Raw genomic sequence first — 25297 nt, 5'->3', positions numbered from 1 at the left:
TGCTATGTGTGGGATCTGACTATCTAGTTGTTTATTCTTAGTAGCCTCTCTTACCGGGAAATGTCTCCTAGTGCTTCCACTGAGCCCTGGTAGCTTGCTACTACTCCGGAACACTTAGGCAGGCCGGCATGTGTCCTTCTTCGATCATGTGTCTGTCCCTTCGGGGAAATGTCACGCGATGAATACCGGAGTCCTGTTAGCCTGCTACAGCCTGGTTCACCGGAGTCTTGTTAGCCCAGTGCTACAGGCTGGATTCACTCGCTGATGACCGACACGTTCGATGCTGGGTCATGGATGCCTGTCCCCGTAAGTTAGTGCCACTTTGGGTTTACGACTAGCCATGTCAGCCCGGGCTCTTTATCATATGGATGCTAGCGACACCATCATATACGTGTGCCAAAAGGCGCAAACGGTCCCGGGCAAAGGTAAGGCGACACCCGTGGGGATACCGTGCGTGAGGCCGCAAAGTGATATGAGGTGTTACATGCTAGATCGATGTGGCATTGAGTCGGGGTCCTGACAGCGCTGGTATCAGAGCCTGACTGCCTGTAGGATTACCAAGCCAAACTGGTCGAAGTTGAGTCTAGAAATTCTTTAGTTATGTAAGGGAATTGATTGTGGGAAGGAACGTAAGGCTCTTTTTACTCCTTATACCCCATGGTCTTCTGATCTGAGTCATCCTATCCTTTCTACGGGGTTAAGGAACTAGGCTTTCTCTTCCGTCTATCAGGATCACGTGTTACTACTCCGTAGTCCCATAGGATTGGTTGATCAGAGTCATACCCCAGTTTTGAGTATTTCCGGTGTAGTCTGTTTAGTATGATCTCAGAACCTTGAGTAATGTTGATGAGTATGTTACCACCCCATTTTTAGTAGGATGTCTCATTCTGAGCATTTTACTGCCGTTATGCTGCCGAAATTTCCCTAGGAGTTCGAGAGATACTAATTCCTTGTCCTACATTCTACAGTCCATAGTTGATGCTGATTCCGTCCTTGGTTCGTTTCTCAGGATGTCATCAGCTAAGCGAAGTTCCGTTGCTCGTAGCCAGCACCACGGAGATGGTAGGGATGAGGATCCTCCCGACCAGCCTTCATTGGCAGAGTTCATGTTAGAAATGGAGAGGAACAAGCGTGAGTCTAACCGTTTGTTGGCACGTATCGAAGAGAACACCGCACATCAGTTCAAAGGGTCTGCTACCATTCATGATTTCATTCGTTTGCATCCCCCCACCTTTCATCATTCCATCGAGCCACTCGATGCAGATGACTGGCTCCGTAGCATCACTCATAAGCTGCGTTCTGCGAACGTAGCTGAAGATGACAAGGTCACCTATGCCGCATACCACCTGGAAGGTCCTGCTAGTCTTTGGTGGCAGAACTATGAGGCTATGCTTCTAGCTAGCCAGATTCCTACTTGAATGGATTTCACTGAGGCTTTTCGCGAGCATCACATTCCCCAGGCCCTCCTTGATCGCAAGAGAGAAGAGTTCTGTAGTTTCACCCAGAGTAAGATGGCTGTTGATGCTTATAGCAGAGAGTTCGAGAACCTCGCCCGTTATGCCACAGCAGAAGTGTCCACGGACGCCAAGAAGCAGGCTAGGTTCCGAAAGGGTCTCAACCCCAAGTTGTGCCGTGATCTCCACTTGCATCATTGTGATACATTCCAAGCCCTTGTGAACAAGGCCATTAATGCAGAGACAGCTCAGCTCACTTACGAGGAGTCTCGTAAGCACACCCGTGGTTTGGGATCTTCCTCTGGCTCTAGTTCCCAGAAGCGCCGGATTTGGGTTCCAAAGTCCGCTCTTCCTTCCGGATATACACCGAGGCCATCCTATGTGGTGCCTCCCCCAGCTCAGTCGTATGTTCCACCCATGTCTACTGGTAGACCGTTTGTCAGTGCGGGTCCCCGTCCAACCTCAGGGACTTGCTTCACATGCGGGAAGCCAGGACACTATGCACGTGACTGTTCTCAAACTAGTTATGCTCCACCCAAGGCCGAGAAGACTGTTGGCTGTGTTAAGCCATCACGCAAGATGATCAGTGTCAAGTCAGCCCCCACTGAACATGGACGTGTGCATCACGTCTCAGCTAAAGACGCTCATGATGATCCAGATGTCGTTCTTGGTACACTCCTTGTCAATTGTCACCCAACATCAGTTCTATTCGATACTGGAGCATCTCACTCCTTCATTTCGGAAAGCTATGCTAACTTGCACAATCTGTCATTTTGTGATATGCCAACTCCGCTAGTCATCCAAACTCCTGGATCCAAATGGCAAACCTATAGTGTAAGCCATGGTAATGAAATCCTTGTTGACAGACTTGTATTCCTTGCATCACTTGTAGCCCTCAAGTCCTCAGATATTAACATCATCTTGGGTATGGACTGGATGACAGCTCATCATGCCAAGATTGATTGTTACACCAGATCTGTTCAGCTTACACACCCATCTGGCAAGATAGTCACCGTCTCCACTAGAGTTGCAAAGCGTCAGCTCTATTCTCTTAATGCCAGCCCTCTTCCAGACCTTGAAGATATCCCGGTAGTCTGTCTTTCCAGAGGAACTGCCAGGTGTTCCACCTGACAGAGATGTAGAGTTCGTCATAGATCTTATCCCAGGAACAGCTCCAATCTCCAGGAGACCTTACAAGATGGCACCCTTAGAACTAGCCGAGCTTAAGAAACAACTTGATGAGTCCTTGCAAAAGGGTTTCATCCGTCCTAGTTCTTCTCCTTGGGCTTGCCCCGTCCTCTTCGTCAAGAAGAAGGATGGTACGGATCGGATGGTCGTAGATTATCGTCCCGTTAATTTGGTCACGATAAAGAACAAGTATCCGCTCCCCAGGATCAACGATCTGTATGATCAGCTCGCTGGATCCTCAGTCTTCTCCAAGATGGATTTAAGGTTAGGCTACCACCAAATCAAAATCAGAAACAGGGACATTCCCAAGACAGCTTTTGTCACTCGTTATGGCCAGTACGAGTACACCGTCATGTCCTTTGGCCTAACCAACGCCCCAGCCACTTTCTCCTGCTTGATGAACTCGATCTTCATGGAGTACTTAGATAAGTTCGTCGTGGTTTACCTCGATGATATTCTTATTTACTCGAAGAACGAGGAAGAGCATGCCGAACATCTTAGACTTGTGCTAGAAAAACTCAGAGAGCACCGCCTTTATGCCAAGTTCTCCAAGTGTGAATTTTGGTTGCCAAAAGTGACCTACTTAGGCCACGTAATCTCTGGTAAGGGCATTGCTGTCAATCCCGAGAGAGTTCAAGCCGTTCTCGATTGGACTCCACCTGAAACCGTTAAACAAGTTAGGAGCTTCCTTGGTCTAGCCAGCTATTGTCGCCGCTTTGTTGAAAACTTCTCCAAAGTAGCCAAACCCCTCACGGAACTTCTCAAGAAAGATAAAAAGTTCGAGTGGTCCCCACAGTGTGAGTACAGTTTTCAGGAACTGAAAAGACGCCTGACTTCTGCTCCCATACTTGTGCCACCGGATTTCACTAAAGACTTTATTATCTACTGCGACGCCTCACGACAGGGACTAGGTTGCATTCTTATGCAGGATCGTCATGTGATTGCCTATGCATCTCGACAGTTGCATCCACATGAGGATAATTATCCTACACATGATCTAGAGCTTGCAGCCGTAGTCTATGCACTCAAGACCTGGCGACATTACCTTCTTGGTAAACGTTGCGAGATCTACACCGATCACCAGAGTCTCAAGTATATCTTCACCCAACCGGATCTGAACCTTAGGCAAAGACGTTGGTTGGAGTTAATCACAGATTATGATCTAGGGATTACCTACACCCCAGGCAAAGCCAATGTCATGGCTGATGCTCTAAGCCGTAAATCTTATTGCAACAATCTCATGTTGCAGCAAGGCCAACCACTTCTCCATGAGGAATTCTGTAAGCTTAATCTTCACATAGCTCCTCGCGGATTTCTTTCTACCTTGGTGGCGAAACCTACCCTTGAGGATCAGATCATCTCTGACCAGAAGTTTGATAGGGGGGTTATCCGCATTAAGAGAAACATTAAGAAGGGAGTTGGTGGATGTTTCTCTATGGATGATCGTGGTGTTGTTTTCTTTGAGAATCGCTTGGTGGTTCCCAAGAATCAACATCTACGACAATTGATTCTTAAGGAGGCGCATGAATCTCCTCTCACGATTCATCCCGGTAGCGCTAAGATGTATCAGGACCTACGCCAGAGGTTCTGGTGGACTAGGATGAAGAGAGAAATCGCTCAGTTTATTGCTAACTGTGACATTTGTCGTCGCGTTAAGGCAGAGCATCAAAGGCCTGCTGGCACCCTTCAGCCTTTAGCTATTCCTGAATGGAAATGGGATAAAGTTGGTATGGACTTCATCACCGGCTTTCCCAGGACCAAGAGAGGGAATAACGCTATCTTCGTAGTCGTTGATCGTCTTTCCAAAGTGGCTCACTTCCTTCCTGTTCGAGAGAGTATCACTGCTGGTCAGCTTGCTGACTTATACATTTCTCGAATAGTGTCACTTCATGGTGTTCCACTAGAGATCAATTCAGACCGTGGCAGTCTTTTCACTTCTCACTTCTGGGAGAGTTTCCAAACTGCCATGGGAACCCATCTTTCCTTCAGTACCGCTTTCCACCCCCAGTCGAGTGGTCAGGTGGAATGGGTCAATCAAATTCTCGAAGACATGCTCAGAGCTTGCGTTATCTCATTCGGTATGGATTGGGAGAAATGTCTTCCTTTCGCCGAGTTTGCTTATAACAATAGCTACCAATCCAGCCTCAAGAAAGCTCCTTTTGAGGTTCTCTATGGACGAAGATGTCGAACACCTTTGAACTGGTCAGAAACCGGGGAAAGACAATTCTTTGGACCGGACATGATCCAGGAGGCAGAAGAGCAAGTTCGCATAATTCGTGAGAATTTGAAAACAGCCCAGTCTCGTCAGAAGAGCTAGTACGATCGTCATCATAAGGATATGACTTATGAAATTGGCGACCAAGTTTACCTTCGGGTTACTCCTTTGAAGGGTAACCATCGTTTCGGTATCAAGGGCAAGTTGGCTCCTCGTTACATTGGTCCTTTTCGCATTCTCGCTAAACGAGGAGAGGTTGCCTACCAGTTGGAACTACCCCCATATCTTTCTCGAGTTCATGATGTCTTCCACGTCTCTCAACTCAGGCGTTGCTTCTCGGATCCCATCCGCGGAGTGGACCACGAAACGCTTGATCTCCAAGATAACCTCACATACCGAGAGTACCCGGTTCGCATTCTTGATCAAGCAGAGCGTGTCACTCGACGTCAGAACATCAAGTTTCTCAAAGTTCAGTGGTCTCATCATTCCGAGAGAGAGGCTACTTGGGATCGAGAAGATCGTCTTCGACTGGAGTATCCCGCTTTCTTTCCGTCGACCCCTGAATCTCGGGACAAGATTTTTCCAAGTGGGGGCGAGTTGTCACATCCCTAGTCTGGTATGACTTAGACTAGCTAGCCATTTGTGCATCATATTTAGATTTCATTTAAATTTGAAATGAGGATTGGTGGAACCCTCAAAATCATTTTTGAAAATGACCCAAATAAAAATTTCTCCAAAAGGGTCCAAGAAAATGCTCATGTTGCCCTCTGAAAATATTGGACAGAGATAAAAATCAAACCAATATTTTTAGGAGCTCATGGATATTTAATTTTGGCCATTTGGATTAATCCGATAATTATTTGCTTTGGATATATATTGTTATATATATGAAATATGGTCCAAAAATTATGCTAATTATAAAGGAGCTCTGGAATAATATATCTAGCTCCTGCAAAAATTGGCATAAGGTAATAAATTGATTTAGTATTTTATTAAATCAAAACAAATGTCAGAAAAAAAATAGAAAAAGAAATAAAACAGGAAAACCTTACCTGGGCTTCTGCCTGGCGCCTCTGGCCCAGCAGCAGCAGGCCGGCCCAGCCAGCAGGCGGCCCAGCCCGCCCCCTCCTCTGTCGTCTTCGTCCTCGACAGAGGGAGGGGAGCGTGCCCGGCGCGCGCACGCGCCACCGCGCCACGCCACTAGCTCGCATGCCTGCCTGCCCTGCCAGCGCGACGCCGCGTTGCTTCTTCTCGGTGCCGCCCCGATCCCCTGGCCTCACCCCCCTCTCTCCCGTGCTTTTCCCCTTCTCCCTCGCTCTCTCTCTCCCGTGTCCGAACGCGTCGGTCGCCGCCGTTCGCCATAGCCGCCGCCACCGGCCTCCCCTCGCCTCCCCGACACGCGCAGGAGCTCCGCCCCCTCGCCCTGAAGCTCTCCGTCAAGCCACAAGACGCCGGACGCCCTGTGGAGCCGCCGTCGCCATCGTCTTCCTCCTCGGGCTCCGACCACCATCGCCGTCGATTCGCCGTCTCCAGTGCGTCCCCGAGCCCGCTTCGACGCCCGCTGCAACCGCGGTGAGCTCCGCCACCGTTCCCCTCTCTTCTCCCCCTCGTTCCCGCGCCGTAACTCAGTTCCCCACCACGGCCGAACCTCCGCCGTCGCCGAGCTCGCCGGCGACGCAGCTCCGGTGACCATTTGGTCACCCCGGCGAGTCCAACAAGTCCGTAAGGCCCCGTAGAGCATCCCTAGCGTTTTGCTTCGCTCGCCTTCAAGCTCCAACCGCGTTTCCGTGCACGACCGAACTCCGGCGGCCGCAGCCGAGCTCGCCGCCGTCGACTCCGGCCACCCCAGGCCCAGCCACGGCCACCGCCCGACGCGCCATCGAGCTAGCTTTCCAACGCACCTAGCCGCACGCCATTTGGAGCACCACAGAGGAAACCCGGGGCACATGTACGCCGCGGACCTCGCCGGCGGCTAACCGCCGGCGGGTTTGACTTGTTCGACCTGAGGTTTGACCCCCCCAGGGTCACTAACGCGTGGGCCCCGTCGGCCAGGTGATTAGCTTAGTGCTAATCACCGTTAACTAACCCCCCTGACACTGACAGTGGGCCCCAGCGCCACTAACTTCTAATTAGGATTAAATTAACCCCCTGTTTAACCCCTGTCACTGACGTGTGGGCCCCACACGTCAGGTTTGACCCCATCAGCCGCAGTTGACTGCTGACGTCATGCTTACTCAATGCTGACGCAATATATGATTTCTGGATTTAAATTTAATCAGAAAATTCCAGAAATTGTTTTAAACTTCAAAATTTCATAACAATTCAACCGTAGCTCAGATTAAAATAATTTATATATGAAAAATTATCAGAAATATGCAATCTTTCCATCTGTACTAGTTTCATGCATGACAAACCAACTTATACATGCTGAATATGAGAAAACACATTATGGCATATATAGGAGCTTAATTTGGAGATGCATTTGAACCTTTGGTTCAAATGGACTTCAAACCATGATTACTAGTTGCATTAGCTCAAACAACATCACATCCTTATGCCATGTTCATGCATCATATTGTTGCATATGTTTGTGTATTGATTGCCGGCACCGTTCCTTCTCGATAGGTCCTGCTCCGGAGCTGTTCCAGAGTACCTATCTGTGAAGCAGTGCCTCCTCTGTTGATTTACCAGGCAAGCAAACCCCCCTTGTTCATTCCGATAAAACCCTACTCTCTCGCTCCTGCTCTCAGTTATTGCATTAGGACAACAACGATTCATCTGCTACTTTGTGCTGCGGTAGTTGAACCCATTCCTCTGCATGACCTGTCATTGCCACAGTAAATAGTTGAAACCCACTAGCATGTGTAGGAGTTGATTGAAGCCATTGTTGTGTTCCTACCATGCTATGCCTGCTATTGCTTAGAGTTGTGTCAGGTCTGGTTCATTGGGAATGAATTGGAGTGTTACAATATGTTCTGGTGCTGAGAGTGAAGTGTGTGAACACGATTTGGTAAAGGTAGCGGTGAGAGGCCATGTAGGAGTACATGGTGGGTTGTCTCATTGGAACCGTCCTTAAGCACTGAGTTCTATGTATGTTGTCCAATGACTCGATACTACCACACATTGGGATGCTTAAGTGCCCCTCTCGACTTATTAACCGACATGATCTCTGTCCAGGAGTCGCAACTAGTTTCTGGTGTTTGTAGGTAGTGCTATTTTTCTACCAAGTGGCACCCGGCAGGGTGGGCTTGGGACAAACTAGGCACACGTGGCACGGTGTACCAAGTGGCACCCGGATGGTGGGCTTGGGAACCCTGCTCACATCATTTGGGGCCGTAAGCGACACCCGCGGCCGGATCTCCTTGCGGGTGGAACCCGAATAGGCGATAAACCTGGACTAGAGTCTTGTGTGGTTAGTCAGGTCGTGGCCGACACCCTCGCCAGGCTTCCGCTTGAAGGTTGCCGAGATACATGACGTGTACATGGCGGTAAGTGGCGAGAGCGTGTGTGAAGAAGTACACCCCTGCAGGGTTAACATGATCTATTCGAATAGCCGGGTCCGCGGTTATGGACTTCTTGGATGCTTACATGGTACATAGACAACTTGAAGTGGATACTCTAAAATGCTCAAGACAAGTGTGAGTGCTATGGATGACCTTCTCGTAGGGAGACGGGGATGAATCCATAGTAGTGTATTGTATGGTGATTAGTGGACTCGTGTACGTTGTCTCACCTCAAGAGTTTCTGGTAGTCGTAGAACAGGATAGCCACAGAGTCAAAGCTGGCTTGCTGCAACTAAACCCCACATTACCCTCTTGATACAAATGCATGTATGATAGGATCTGATGTAAGTCTTGCTGAGTACCTTTGTACTCATGTTGCTTCATTTATGCTTTTGCAGCGGAGACTTCGGTCTTACTAGTGTTCTCGTGGACTTCAACTAGTAGCTAGTACCTCAGCTACGATCTTGATCGGATGTTGTAGATAGTCAGGCTCTTCAGCCTTTTTCATTTGTAGATGTCTGTAACCAGACATGTAATGCTTCCTCTTGTTGCTTGTATGCTCTGTATGATGGGTCCTGTGACCCCTGTTTGCAATAAATGCTATGATGGCTCTTCTGAGCCTTTATCTATATGATTGTTGAGTTATGCTGTGATGCCATGTTGTACAGCACATACTTGCATGTTATGCGTACGTGTAATGTGTATTGCTATGTGTGGGATCTGACTATCTAGTTGTTTATTCTTAGTAGCCTCTCTTACCGGGAAATGTCTCCTAGTGCTTCCACTGAGCCCTGGTAGCTTGCTACTGCTCCGGAACACTTAGGCAGGCCGGCATGTGTCCTTCTTCGATCCTGTGTCTGTCCCTTCGGGGAAATGTCACGCGATGAATACCGGAGTCCTGTTAGCCTGCTACAGCCCGGTTCACCGGAGTCCTGTTAGCCCAGTGCTACAGCCTGGATTCACTCGCTGATGACCGACACGTTCGATGCTGGGTCATGGATGCCTGTCCCCGTAAGTTAGTGCCACTTTGGGTTTACGACTAGCCATGTCAGCCCGGGCTCTTTATCATATGGATGCTAGCGACACCATCATATACGTGTGCCAAAAGGCGCAAACGGTCCCGGGCAAAGGTAAGGCGACACCCGTGGGGATACCGTGCGTGAGGCCGCAAAGTGATATGAGGTGTTACATGCTAGATCGATGTGGCATTGAGTCGGGGTCCTGACAGCCTCGTCCCTTCCAACTGTAGATCGTTCCTTAGCGAAGGGGTGAGGCTATTATTTACTACTAGTACTAGCATTATGGAACATTATGGGATTGCATTATACTGTAAATAATAGCACTAGTAAGAAATTTTTGGCACTAGGTAGTAGTTTTTGGCGTTGATTAAGAAATTTTGGGTATGTTTTTGCCATTATTTGTACACGCCAACTAGTGTCAAAAAACTTCTTACATTATGTGATGGAGGAGTATGTACTCATACTGTAGCAGTACTAGTACTACTTTTTCTCAACTAGTAGTGCGATGTACTGTACTTCTAGTCTAGTCTAGTATAGTTCACCAGTTTTGAACTCTTGAATCTCACGGCCAAGGAGCTACAGTTGGAAGTGGAGGGTACTGCTGTTCTCTAGAACCATCGCTATACTATCAATGCAGGGAAAGTACACCTGCGTAGTGGCCTAGTGGGTACTCTCGGTGCTCTATTCAGCTGCTCCTCTCATGTAGCTGGCGTACACAGCCGCTCCTCTCACGCACACACTAGCAGCATGTTTATCAGCAAAGGTTACTGCAGGGGCAGAACATTTGAGTTATTTGATACAGCGAGACTAGGCTTTTCGCTTCCATTTGTGGAGGTGTAATGGATCTTGTCGAACTTTGTTAGTAGTTCCTTCTTTATGAATGAGATGAAGCAAAGCTTTTGCCTCCGTTTCAAAAAAACACGTCAAGAGGAATTTCTTTTATAGTAGGGTCGATAATGGAGTGAAGTCCATGCGTGCAACGCCATAAGCTACAGAGTAGTAGTAGAGCACTTTACGTACAGAGCCATATTGCACAGTTCCCAATGCCCTGCCAGGATTTTCCGGCTCCTCGGGCTTAATTGGGAGGCGCTAGTTTAAATATGCTACTAGCTGATGAAGAAGCTGCAAGCGAGGTGCGGCTAGGGCGAGCACGCGAGCCACGGGATGCTGGGAAGGAAAACCCGTTCATGTGGCTGGGCTATCTAGTGCACCCAGATTGTGGGGCCGCACGTCCGTTTGACTTCAAAACTCAAACTACCCGTGTAAAATATTGGCTCGTAGCAAAGTGTAGTACTATTTAAAAAAAAGGCCGCCATGCGTTCGGCCGGGATCGAACCCACAAAATGAGGTGTACACTCCCGCGACCACTAGTAGTACTCGTTGGAGTACAACGCAACCTAGAATCGCCTTTTGTCGCTAGTAGTACGTATATTGTTCCTTACAAGAAACCCTTAATAATGCAAGAAACCACTAAAATGCCAAGAAACTACTACCACTTGCATACGTGGCAGACTTAAGAAAGACTACCTTATCAACCATTGTACATGCTCTTACCAACCAGCCCTACTAAGAAACGACTACTCTACAAAGTGTCGTTATAGGCACATTTCAACCCATGGCCCTGTTTGGATACATTTGTTGTCAATCTAACCCTGCCATCCAAACACCACTTTGGTTAGAGTTAGTTCAGTGTTAGGATCTAACTCTAACCTCTGACAGGGCCCATGTCGCCCATTAAGTCAACGCCTTCTATTCGACCGGGCATTATGACTTGTGGGACCTACATGTCAGTCTGCACAAAAATCCCCGAGTGACCTCCTACCTCCGACCCGTCCACCTAGTCATCCTCGGCCATGGGACGCAGCTACCACCGCCGGCAGAAGGCGAGGTCAAAACCGCCGGTGGTGAGGAGCCCATGTTGCGGTAGCCCGGATGCCAGCTCCATCCGGTGCTTGCGGCCGCTAGCTAGCCAAGATAGCTCTGTCCAGCTGCTTGTCTGCAAGGTTTGCTAGCTAGATTGGCACAGCAGTGCGGCGGCTTGCTCACGCGCGCCGTGCTAAGGCCAGCCATCTGGCTCGAGCGAAGGCCAGCGCGGCAGCTTGCTCGCTCGTGAGTCACGCTCGGGCCAGCCTGCCAACCCGTGTGGAGACCAGCGCGGCGTCCGGCCCGTCCGGCGGAGCGGCGGTCAACTCGCTCATCACCGGCGCCACCGACAAACACGCATCAGTATTGTTTGAAGTAATGTTCGGGAAAAATAATGATTTGAGGGGGAATAACAGGATAGAAGGTCAGATGTGGGTCCCTCTGTGAACGGTCAAACAAAATTTGTTGGTTTAAGCTGCCTCCTCAGCACGGACATGTGGGCCAACCCTGTCATAAATGGGTTTAAATGAACCTAATCGGTAGGAGTACTAGGTAGTAGTTTTTGGCGTGGATTAAGAAATTTTGGGTATGTTTTTGCTATTTTTTGTACAATAGATTCTTCCTAGGTGTCGATGCCGAAACCGGCGGATCTCAGGTAGGGGGTCCCGAACTGTGCGTCTAGGCGGATGGTAACAGGAGATAGGGGACACGATAGTTTTACCCATATTCGGGCCCTCTCGATGGAGGTAAAACCTACTCCTGCTTGATTGATATTGATGATATGGGTAGTACAAGAGTGGATCTACCACGAGATCAAGGAGGCTAAACCCTAGAAGCTAGCCTACGGTATGATTGTTGTAATGGTTGTTCGTCCTACGGACTAAAACCCTCCGGTTTATATAGACACTGGAGAGGGCTAGGGTTACACAGAGTCGGTTACAATGGTAGGAGATCTACATATCCGTATCGCCAAGCTTGCCTTCCACGCCAAGGAAAGTCCCATCCGGACACGAGACGAAGTCTTCAATCTTGTATCTTCATAGTCTTGGAGTCCGGCTGACGATGATAGTCCGGCTGTCCGGACACCCCCTAGTCCAGGACTCCCTCAGTAGCCCCTAAACCAGGCTTCAATGACGATGAGTCCGGTGCGCATATTGTTCGGCATTGCAAGGCGGGTTCCTCCTCCGAATAATTCATAGAAGATTGTGAACACCAGGATAGTGTCCGGCTCTGCAAAATAAATTCCACATTCCACCGTAGAGAGAATAATATGTACACAAGTTCAATCTGCTGACGTATTTGGTGGCATGACGTCACACCACTACCAAGCCTTTACTTGAATCGTTTTTTATTATACCACCTCAGCGCATTTAGCGAAGCGGTTACCTTGGCACGTCTTGTCGAAGCAGAGATCGTGTTCCCCTTATTCCGGGATTCCCATCAATCCGAACGTGGGTAGCCCAACCGTGCCATTGATGGTGGCTCTTGGGGGATGAGCGAGTTTTACCAGGCCGGTGGGGACGCATAGTGTTCGTCCGCCCATATATAAGGGGATAAGGATCCACCTTTTTACCTACGCCTTCTTTCTCCTTTGCTTATCCATCTTCGCGCACTCGAGCTCCAGCGCCCAAGTTCGCACATCTCGTCTCAACCTTCTCCAGTCATGTCTGGAGCGGCAGGAAAGTGGATGGCCTCCTCCGTCACGGAGGGGAACATCAAAAGGCTGCGCGACGCCGGATACCTGTCCAGCAACATCGCGCACCGTCTCCCCAACAAGGGGCAGCTCATCCCCACCCCCAGGCCCCATGAGAGGGTGGTCTTCCTTCCCCATTTCCTCCGCGGACTGGGCTTTCCACTTCACCCCTTTGTCCGGGGGCTCATGTTCTACTACGGCCTAGATTTCCATGATCTGGCGCCGAACTTCATCCTCAACATCTCGGCATTTATCGTCGTGTGCGAGGCCTTCCTCTGCATCCAGCCCCACTTCAGCTTGTGGCTCAAGACCTTCAATGTCAAACCGAAGGTAGTAAAGGAGAATCAGGCGGAGTGCGGAGGCGCCATGGTGGGTAAGATACCCAACGTCGTCTGGCTCGAGGGCGCCTTCGAGGAAACCATCAAGGGATGGCAATCGGGGTGGTTCTACATCACCGAGCCACGCGACCCTAAATGGGTAGCGGCCCCTGAATTTAGATCTGGAATCCCCACGCGGCTCACCTCTTGGAAGGAGAGTGGCCTAACCTGGGGCGATTCGGAGGAGCTGACCGGACTCCAAGCCTGTATCCAGAAGCTGGTGAACAAGAAGCTCAAGCTTGTCAACATGGTCCAAGTCATGCTCATCCGCCGGATTCTCCCGTGCCAAGAACGGGCATTTAAATTGTGGGAGTTCAATCCGGCACAGCACCAAACCTTGAGCAGGCTCTTCGACACTAGGTATGAAGATGCCTGGAAGGTGCTCTTCAAGGGCGCCGAAGCTCCCCAATCCGCCACTGAAGATAGCGGATTTCGCTCGCAGCGTCCAGCTGACGAGGTAAGTGATTCTACCCCTTTACGGGACACTTGTTTTTAATAGTTCGACCTTACGCGGGATTTAATCTCCCCTTTCCTTTGAAAGGACTGGATGAAGAAGGCCGAGCAGATTATCTGTCCGGCTCCGATGCCAGAAAACCCAATAGACGCCCGTCTAGCGGGGCTGCTGGTTCCGGCACCGCATGTGGTGCCGGAGAAGAAGGCCAATAAAGAGGCCACGGGTACTCGAAAGAGTTCCCGTTTTCAGGTGTCCGATGACTCCAAGGCGGACTCCTCCCCCGAAGGCGAGGAGGAGAAAGAAGACTCTCCCCTGGAGGGGGGAGAGAGGAAGAGGAAGGCTTCCCCAACGGGGGAAGCCGAGGGGTCCAAGAGGGGAAGGACCCTTCCTCCGGACAGCTCCGCCAACGCCAATGACAGCGACGAGGAGTGGCCCTCAAGGGCCAAGCCCCTGGCAAGATCGTAAGTATCCAGATTCCTGAGTGATTTGTAATTTCTTTTTTGTGCCACATAGTGTCCTTCTAATGCCGCATACTATCTGTAGCCCGACCGAGGAGGACCCTCCCGCTTCATCCAGCGGGTCCTTGGCCCCGTCGGATGTAGATTCCATTCCGACCGCCTCCACCCCTCGCGATGCTGAGGACGCCGAGGTGGGATCCCAGGAGGGGACCCGCCAGGAGGGGGAGGCTCCGGAGGTGCCACAAGGCAACCTCCCGAACTTCGTGCCGGACTCCGTGCCGGAACCCGCAGTGGTTCCGGAGTCCGGCAGGCGGCCCCTTCGTAAGAAGGGCAAGACCGTGACACCGGCAGCCTCCGTCCAACCGAAGGCACCGGACAACTTGTTGGAGGCGCTCAACGGCGCTTCCATCGAGGAAGCACACCGCACTATTATGAGTGCGGTGATTCAGAAGGTTCAGCTCGCCAAGAGCGGGCTGACCGAAGCTTGCAGCAGCCTTCTAACAGGCTTTGAGGTAAGATGTTTAAAATATGTAATGTGATACCGCATAGACAGTAGCCCCTGATGCTCGGTTCGATGTTCGGAAATAAAAACCGGACTGAGGATCTAAAAAAGATATACGCAGGAGTGCTAAAAATTATGTCAATATGGGTTTGCAGGCTGCGCTGCTGACCTCTGCCGCACTGACTGCGGAGGTCGGTGCTTTGAAGCAGGACCTCGAGTGGTCCGAGTGAGAGCTCGGCCTTGCCAAGAAGCAGCTCGAGGACAAAGAAGGTGAGTAACACCACTTTGAAATTTGTACCTTACAGAAAAGGATTTTGGTTGCAATAGAAATAACAAGGATAACGTGGGTACTACATGGGCCACGAACAAGGTGGCAACCCTGAAGGAGGCCGTGTCCGCGGCCGAACGCAATGCGGCCGCAGAACGGGCGGAGCGAGAGAAGCAGGAGGCGCGGGTGGCGGAGGTGCGGCAAGAGCTCCAGGCTCTCATTGAAAAGCATGAGAGTTTGGAGCGCGACTCAAAGACTCGAGAGTCCGAGCTTGCCTCGGCTCTTGAAAGTGCCAAAGCCGCCAAGGACGAGGCCCATAAGTCCCTCCAGGAGATTGAGGCGATGAAGAAGATAGCGGCGGGTAAGGCATTTTTCATGCAAAGCAAGCATGTGAATGTAAATTACCTGTTACTTACCCGAATTCGGAGCTCTCTAGGGGCGTTTGCAGATCTGCCTCGCAGCGTGTCCGATGCCACCGCATTCTACCGGGCCGAGGAGGGGAGCTCAACGGAGAAGGTCTTCTGGTCTCTGTATGCTGAGGCCGTACATCCCATGCCCCCTAGCGACCAGCTGAAGCAGCTGGTCGAGCTCCACAAGGTAGCCGAGCAGGCCATGAAGGGCCTTATAGTCCGGTTGTGGCCTGGAGGGGCCATGCCTGGGAGCTACTTCGGCCTCGTGCGGCGGCTGGTGGATGCGTGCCCTTGGGTGGAGGTCATCAAGCGCTCCGCCTGCATTGAAGGTGCCTGTCGGGGCCTTGCAGGCTGGATGCTGAGAGGCTTCTGACGGACGCGCCGCCGGTGGGCAAGGAGTATCGTACGCCCGAAATGTACTATAAGACTATCCTGAAGGGTGCCCGCAAGATTGCGGATGAGTGCCCCAGAGATGTAATTTTTGAGTAGACTCGCAATGTGTTATCCTGTGCGCTGAAACTTTGTTCATATGCGCTAAGCAACACTTGTTTGATTTAAAATATTACCTTCTATGCGGCCGTTTATCAAATCTGAAAGATGGCAAGTCGTCGGCTTCAGCCCCCATGCCACGAGTGTTGGGGTGTTCGGGATAAACTTGATCACTCTTGTTCCCAATTTTGGGTCCATCTAGGGAGGCGCTCAACACAACGAACAAGGCAACCGGACTTATAATGCTTGAACACTCTCACTTAGCCATAGAATTCTATAATTTTAAATTTCGGCGAAGCCCCTAGTGTTCGGAAGGCCGAATTCGGGGCGCTATCCACGCCTTGGCCGGATACAGCCGGTTCCTCGCTCTAAGCGTCATAAGTCTTTAAGGACTCGAAAAGACCTCTCGAACAGCGACCAGCTCTCGCCTTATCATGACAGTCAGTTTTAGCTTTCTCCACTGAGGCGGTCGCCCAGCTCAACCGGGGCGCAATCGCAGTGGTTCTCCCAGTGCTACCTTAGCCGACGGAACGAAACGTAAGGTACCAAAACATGGGAGCCGGGCAAACCCAACTATTGACCTAAGACATGATTCGGAGCCGATGCATATAGTGCTATAAGTTCGGGGTGCCGCACTTGTGAAAGTGTTCGGACTTCACACCATAATGCGGGGAACATAAGCCCCTGGTGTATTCGGCCGTACCGAATTGTACGAATGCAAGATGTCATAAATGAACATACATATATAAATAAAGGGAATGCAATTATAAGCGAAAAATGATGCATTGTTTATTCGAGGAGTCCTGCTATGAGTGCAGAACGATACAAATAGTGCGGTAAGCAAGGGTTTGGACTATTAGACATGTCCCCCTCCAGGGATAGGCTGCGGAATGGTGTAATAAACAGATTTAATGCTCTTAATGGAGACCACCTGAGTGTTCGTCGTAGCCCTTGTTCCTCCCTGGCTGTTGCATCGTGAGTTCGGCAGATCTACTGCCGGACAGGGCCTCTTGTAAACGGAGTCCTGTGGATAAAATAAAATAAAAAATGGAAAAGAAAAAGAGCGACACACTTAGGAGCCCCTGGTGTGGTTGAGCCGCACTCTGGGCCTGTCGTGGTCGTGTCCCTCCCCCTATGCCCAAGGTATCTCCCGAGCGTAATGATGTACGCGGGGAGCTTGTCTTACAATCATGTAAGGGCTGGGGTTGGGGCCGCATTGCTATGTGTGCTCGGAATGCGCCAGGTGGTCTTGGTGTATGTTACTCCGGGCGCGTTTAATCCCGTCCGGTCTTTTAATGGCCGGACTCGAAAATTGCCTTATGAGGCTGTTCTGAACTTCTGCCGTGAGAGCCGCTGTGTGTTCCTCCGTTCGGAGGGAGCGTTCAGTGTTTCCGTTGACCGTGAAGACTCCACGAGGGCCTGGCATCTTGATCTTGAGGTATGCATAATGCGGCACCGCGTTGAACTTTGCAAACGCGGTTCGTCCGAGCAGGGCGTGATAGCCGCTGCGGAACGGGACTATGTGGAAGACTAACTCCTCGCTTCGGAAATTATCCGGGGATCCAAAGACCACTTCCAGTGTGACTGAGCCTTTACAATTGGCCTCGACACCTGGTATGACGCCTTTGAAGGTCGTCTTTGTAGGTTTGATCCTTGAGGGGTCTATGCCCATCTTGCACACTGTATCCTGATAAAGCAGGTTCAGGCTGCTGCCGCCGTCCATGAGGACTCTAGTGAGGTGAAATCCATCGATGATTGGGTCTAAAACCAATGCGGCGAATCGTGGTCCCTTCAATCAAAAGTGATCGGGCAAGAGGACCATGGATTGAACTTCGGGGCGACTGGCTCCATCGCATATATGTCCCGAAGTGCACGCTTCCGCTCCCTCTTGGGTATGTGGGTTGCGTTTATCATATTTACCGTCCGCACTTGTGGGGGGAAACCCTTCTGTCCTCTATTGTTCGGCGGCCGGGTCTCCTCCTCATCGTCGCTATGCAGCCCCTTGTCATTGCTTTTGGCAATTAACTTGCCTGCCTGCTTGAATACCCAACAATCTCTGTTGGTGTGGTTAGTTGGCTTTTCGGGGGTGCCATGTATCTGGCAAGAGCGGTCGAGTATTCGGTCCAAATTGGACGGACCCGGAGTGGTTCTTTTGAATGGCTTCTTCCGCTGACCGGGTTTAGAGCCTCTGAATCCGGCATTGACTGCCGTATCTTCATTGTTATCGCCGTTAATGCGGTGTTTGTTTTTGTTTCGACGCGACCTGCCATTGTGGTCCTTAGTATCCGGACTGCCAGCATTTTTGCTGAGGTTGTTGCTGCGAGCTAGCCAGCTGTCCTCTCCCGCACGGAAGCGGGTCATGAGTGATGTGAGGGCTGCCATGGATTTCGGCTTTTCCTGTCCTAGGTGCCGGGCCAGCCACTCGTCGCGGATGTTATGTTTGAAGGCTGCGAGGGCCTCTGCATCCGGACAGTCGATGATTTGATTTTTCTTTGTTAAGAACCGTGTCCAGAATTGTCTGGCCGATTCATCTGGCTGCTGAATTATGTGGCTTAGGTCATCGGCGTCTGGTGGTCGCACATATGTGCCCTGGAAGTTGTCGAGGAATGCGGCTTCCAGGTCCTCCCAATACCCAATTGACTCTGCTGGCAACCTGTTAAGCCAATGCCGAGCTGGTCCTTTAAGCTTGAGTGGGAGGTACTTGATGGCGTGGAGATCGTCGCCGCGGGCCATATGGATGTGAAGGAGATAATCTTCGATCCAAACCGCGGGGTCTGTTGTGCCATCATAAGATTCAATGTTCACGGGTTTAAACCCTTCAGGGATTTGATGATCCATTACTTCGTCTGTGAAGCATAGTGGGTGTGCGGCACCTCTATATTGAGCAATATCACGACCTAGCTCAAGAGAGCGTTGTCTGCTGTGTTCGGCCCGGCCGGAGTTGCTTTATCCGGCGCGACGGTGGTCGTCGTGGGTCGTGGGGCGCCCACGTGATCCGTAGATAGATCTGGATTTTCTTGCCTTGTCCTCCAATATATCCCGCAAGTCCGGCGCATTCCCCCGTGGCTTCGTACTTTTCGAGCGGTGTCGGGGTACGGTTCTGATGGAGGGCCTAGATGCCTCTCTGTCGCGACCACGGTGTGGTCGGTCTGCCGTATTGTGCGCTGGTGATGAAGGTTTGTACGCTTCCTCCTCTAGTCGGGGGAGCAACTTGTGTTTTGGGTAGCTTTTGGAGGGGCGTTCGAGTTCATACTCTTCTGCCGCGAGGACCTCGGTCCATCTGTCGGCCAGCAGGTCTTGATCAGCTTGAAGCTGTTGCTGCTTTTTCTTTAGGCTGTTCGCCGTGGCCATTAGCCTGCGTTTAAAATGCTCTTGTTCGACGGGATCCTCGAGCACGATGAATTCATCATCTTTGAGGCTTGCCTCGTCTTTGGAGGGAGGTATGGAATTTTTGTCCTCCTCGTCTGCCGCTCTCTCCTGAGGGCTGGCTACTCCGTCCTCCTGTGCTGAATCTTGCTGGAGGGGGTTGTCTTCGGCACTCTCTAGGGTGTTATTATCTCCGGTGCCGGACTCTCCATTCTTACTGTGGCGGGATTTAGAGCGGCGCCGCTGACGTCGGCGCTTGGGCTATTTCTTAGAAGAATCCGCCTCCGCTGCTTCTTCGCCGTCCCCATCCTTTGGGGTGTCCAACATGTATATGTCGTATGACGAGGTGGTCTTCCAGTGCCCTGTAGGCGCTGGTTCTTGATCGTCTCCGGCATCGTCGTCCATACTGTCGATGTCTTCGGAGTCATAGTCTAGCATGTCGGTTAGATCATCGACAGTGGCTACAAAGTGGGTGGTGGGTGGGCTTCGAATTTCTTCGTCGTCCGCATCCCAACCGTCCTGGCCGCAGTCCGGCCAGGGTTCTCCTGATAACGAGAGATGTTTTAGCGAATTTAGGATGTCGCCAAAGGGTGAGTGCTGAAAGATGTCCGCGGCGGTGAACTCCATGATCGGCGCCCAATCGGATTCGATTGGCAGGGGCGCAGGAGGTTCGGAGTCCGGCAAGGAGTCCGGCGCCTCGGAGTCACGAGCTTTATAAGGGACAAGGTCATTATTCGGCTCCATCACCGTGGAAGTTGCAGCTCCCGAGGCGGTGTCCAGCCACCTGTCCTCGATCTGCGCGGTCGGCTCCGAACAATGGGTCAGAGCGGACTTGTGTGCGGCCTCCAGGGTACTGTCCAATGGCAGAGCTAGATCATGCCCATTGTGACAGTGCGGCACGCTCGGCTGTGGCTCGACTCCATCGAAGATCAAGTCCCCGCGGATGTCAGCCGTGAAGTTTAGGCTTCCAAACCTGACCTGATGGCCAGGGGCGTAGCTTTCGATCTGCTCTAGATGGCCAAGTGAATTGGCCCGCAGTGCGAAGCCGCCGAACACGAAGATCTGTCCGGGGAGAAAAGTCTCACCCTGGACGGCGTTGTTGTTGATTGAAGAAGCCATCAAGCCTATCAGTGACGACACAGAGGAACTCTCAATGAAAGCACCAATGTCGGTGTCGAAACCGGCGGATCTCGGGTAGGGGGTCCCGAACTATGCGTCTAGGCGGATGGTAACAGGAGACAGGGGACACGATCTTTTTACCCAGGTTCGGGCCCTCTCGATGGAGGTAAAACCCTACTCCTGCTTGATTGATATTGATGATATGGGTAGTACAAGAGTGGATCTACCACGAGATCAAGGAGGCTAAACCCTAGAAGCTAGCCTATGGTATGATTGTTGTAATGGTTGTTCGTCCTACGGACTAAAACCCTCCGGTTTATATAGACATCGAAGAGGGCTAGGGTTACACAGAGTCGGTTACAATGGTAGGAGATCTACATATCCATATCGCCAAGCTTGCCTTCCACGCCAAGGAAAGTCCCATCCGGACACAGGACGAAGTCTTCAATCTTGTATCTTCATAGTCTTGGAGTCCGGCTAACGATGATAGTCCGGCTGTCCGGACACCCCCTAGTCCAGGACTCCCTCACTAGGGCTGGTTGAAAGTGGTAGTTTTTTGTTAAATACTCTACATATTGTAAGTAGGAGTGGAAGTCAAGCTTTGGAAGCCAATAAGCAAGGCTTGTTACATAGTGCATATGTGTACATGATTGAAAGTAAATATCAACCATGAGTGACTAATATCTTGATGGAAAACTCGAAACTATGGAATACTAGGAAAAAATGCATGGTTGGAAATACTAGCAATGTTCATGTGCGTTGCAACGAATCATAATTAGAATAATACTTATTCACAAACTTGATACAAAATACTCTAATTTTGATATACATATGTCACTAGAGATATATTATGTTTCAATTAGAATATATTCCTTGGGTTGTTTTGGTGAGGTCAGGGAGAGATGTGGTTGGTTTTAAGATACTAATTATGGGGTTTTCTGCAAATTGGTAGACAAGTGGGATGTTGGTGAGAAAAGGTAACAACTTACCTCACAGTCATTAGATGTAGATCTAATTCAGAAACGATGGATGGCAGACACACCATCATCACCAACTTAGTCTTCTGTAGGAGTACTAGCAAGATCCGTGTATTGCACGGAACATCAAGATGCATTTTTTTATAAAACACTTGTTGTGATTGACCCTTGCGGGAGTAATCGCATGTGTAAAAACTAATGATATCTCAAGAAATATGAGATAAGGTGAAGAGGAGTGGGGTGTGGTGGTGATTGGTGGTCGAACTGAGCGGAGGCATGGGGATTGACAACGCCGGTAGCGGCCACCAGGCCAGTTTGTTCTAGAGGCTTCCTTTCTTACTTGCTCGGTTTGTTGGAGATAAGGATGAACGAGGGAAGGCCTTGTCTGCAAATGTGGAGAGGGGTGCGGGTATCTTTTAGTTTAATTTCCATCCGTCAGATATAGATCGGACGGTCTATATTGCAAGATGGCACACGTACCATCATCACCAACTCGGTTTTTTATAAGAGAAGAAATATAAGTATGGAGATACAAACGTATTATCGATACTTCCTTCCGTAAACTAGCATCTACATTCTATTCAACGCCTCGGCATGTGGGGCCTTATCACAATGACTTCTCGACTGTGTAAAACAAAGATTTTCTCGTCGCCCATAAAGAGGGGGTGACGGCGCGCGCTTTTTGGCTTGCTCTAGTCCTAGTAGTCATACTAGGTGGTCTAAGCACGTGTAGATTTATTCTTTTTCACCTCTCGTGTTTGCCGTACTGCCACGACTGTTGATGAATAGACGGTAAGTTATTCACAGGGAAACCCTTGTTGAGCGTGTTTGCGAGAGAGAGAGAGAGAGAGAGAGAGAGAGAGAGAGAGAGAGTGTGCATGTGTGATATGTTAGAGACTCAGGCAATGATAACAGATTCTTTGTGTCTATGTGTGTGGAGGATAGAGAGAGACATGTACATGGGGTTTTGTGTTGTGTAACATGGAGACACATATACATAATTAGAGAGTGAGTGTGTGAGATACACATGCGGACATGGTGAGAGATGAGGATCCAGATAAATGGGTGTTTGTGTGTGTTTGTGCACGCGCTTCTGTATGAGAGGGAGTGTGTGTATGTGGATTAGAGAGACCACTAATGATGTAAACCTATTATAAGGGAAGGGGGCATGGTGTGACATGTGTAGTAGTGAGATAGCACGGTGCGGGCGGGGGGAGCAGACTATTTGGAAGAGACGTCGAGTGTGTGTGGGAGAGGGGTGTGTGAGAGAGAGAGAGAGAGCTAGCGACAGAGAGAGAGAGAGAGCTAGTGACGGAGAGAGAGAGAGAGATAGAGAGAGAGAGAGCGAGAGAGAGAGAGAGAGAGAGAGCGAGAGAGAGAGAGAGAGGAAGAGAGGGGCGAGAGGGGTCGTTTGTGTCCATAAATGGCGTATAGATAGGGAGACAATGTTGATGTTGTTCGAAATTGGCCTATGTACGGAGACGCAAGGGAAGTGAGTCATCGTGTGTGTGATAGGGACTTCATGAGAGATCTAGAATAGATGGTGTAGAGAACAATGTGCGAAATCGAGAACGATGATACATTAGGGAGCTATGGAAAGAGTCACGACATATATGTATACAGGGAAGGAGTTGGGGCGGGTCCGCATGTGGGAGAGATAGAAAAAGGAGAGTGGTGCACAAGGAGACAAAGTGTGCTTGTTTGCAGTGGGGGTGGTGTGTGAGGTGAGTGCGCGAGAACCACATAACTAGGGAGATAGACGTTTGGGGGCGACGTTTTGTGTGTATGGGAAATATACACTCTACATAGTGCGTGTGCTTGGGAAAGAGAGATAGCGGGAGAGCTAGAGAGTGAGGGAAGAGATGTGTGCATGCCCGAGAGACAAAGTGATAGAGACCTATATTGGGTCTGGACTTTACAAGAGAGAGGGGTGTTAATGTGCTCGTGTGTTGGTGTTTGGGGGAGAGAATGACTTATCTATGTGTGTGTGGGGGCGAGGGGCGGTGGCTTCAGATAAAGAGTGAGGTGTATATATTTGAGGGACTTTAGTGTAATTAAGATATGTGCACTCATGGTTGATCAATTTGTTTCACAGTTTGGACTGTGAGATAACGATACTTTTGGACATGCGTGATATACCTTGATGTACCAGAATTACAAACCTAAGATTGGAATTTTGGAATTCGACTCCATCATTAGCTTTTGTAATTCATTTAAACGGAGGTACATTTTTTAAGCCGGGATTTCGTGATTTCAAATTCATATATCAAACCTAGAGATATACACATACGGGCATGTTCAAACTTTATAATAATCCACTTTATTCATACACATACACATTTTTGCTTTTCTCATCATATTTAGGATAAACACATTTGAAATTTCATTTGAATTGGACCGTATGATGGTATTTGCTTGTAGTAGCTCAATGATCCATATTTGAATTGAATGGGCAATCTAAGTTTCAAGTTGGAGACATTGATTTTCAAAACATACACTTTTTTTGCGTGCAAAACAAACAAATTGTCGGCCATGATATCAGAGTCGATCGTACGAGAGCAGAATACTTAATTTTAGGCGCCAAAAGCTTTCAAACTTCCCACTCACATCAAAATATCACGCGCCCGGAAGTTTAGCCCTGCGATATTCCTGTTTTACCCCTGCCACATGAACGGAAAATGGCTGCTTTGGTAACTCCATTGTTTTCCCCTCTTTGCCCCCAACATTCTTCCCCAGAGCCCCTCCCCTTCCCCTCCTTGACCCCCCGAACCACGGCAAGCCGCCGAATCTAGTCCTCCGCCGCAGCGGTGGACCTCACACCCCGCTGTATCTACCTTCCGCACCTTGGAACCCCCAACTGCCAACTCACCACTTCACCAGAGCCGCTTCAGCGACTGGCTTGTCCACCGCTCCAGATCTCCTTGACCGCCATCATGGTCCACCGCACCGGATCTGCTTAACCGGCACCCTCGTCCACCACACTGTAGGCCGTTCACTGACTCCCTCGTCCGCCCCTTCGCTGGCCCTTCATACAAGCCCTCGTCCGCCGCAACAGATCCGCCTCACCGAAAGCACTATACAACACGTCCGCCGAAGCCTTCGTCCACTGCACCGGACCCGCTCCACGGACAACATATTCAACTCCACCGGCCCTGCTTTACCGATGCTGCAGCCTCATCAGGTTATTTCGATTTGAACTCCTTTAGTTTTTCTCTTTATCATGCAATTGTTCACTTACCACAGATGAGCTTTCTTGTATGTCAACAGGCACCGCAAACGTAGCACCGGAGCCGCTTCAACGATGGCGATAGCCGGCCCAAACTCAACCGCAACACGAGCACCATCGACGATCCTTAGATATCAAGTATGACAAGGATACCCATACGCCACTGAGAATCAGGTACTATTATCCAATGGCCGGCGCCTACATTCACTTTCCTAGCATAAGCACCGCACCTTTGAATTTCTTCAGGGCATCATTCAGTTTTTCATGAGACGCGTTATTCTGCTTGCACCTGTAGGGCCATACTTCTGGCACTGAACATGTTACATGTGCTGAATTACATACCAGTGCACATATAGTTAATATGCTTTAGTTTTGTCCTAAGTACTCCCTCCGTTCCAAAATAGATGACCCAACTTTGTACTAACTTTGTACTGAAGTTAGTACAAAGTTGAGTCATCTATTTTGGAATGGAGGGAGTATTACTATACTTCCTAGATATCACAGCCTACTATTTTACTTCTTGAATGCTATATTTATGATAATGGTGTTGTTCTGATGCCACTAGTTGGTTCCATCAGACTGCTTAATGTTCTCTATGCTTAATTACACATCAGCAAACTAGCATGTGGTTCCGCTGCTTTTTGTTCATTTTACCCTACATTTTCTGATGCTAGCTATTACTTCACTGCTCTGAGCCTCTGTTCGTTACTTGTTTG

This window comes from Triticum dicoccoides, chromosome 2B (genome assembly GCF_002162155.2).
Source record: "Triticum dicoccoides isolate Atlit2015 ecotype Zavitan chromosome 2B, WEW_v2.0, whole genome shotgun sequence".
Classification (NCBI taxonomy): Eukaryota; Viridiplantae; Streptophyta; class Magnoliopsida; order Poales; family Poaceae; genus Triticum; species Triticum dicoccoides.
This window is presented reverse-complemented; position numbering follows the sequence as displayed.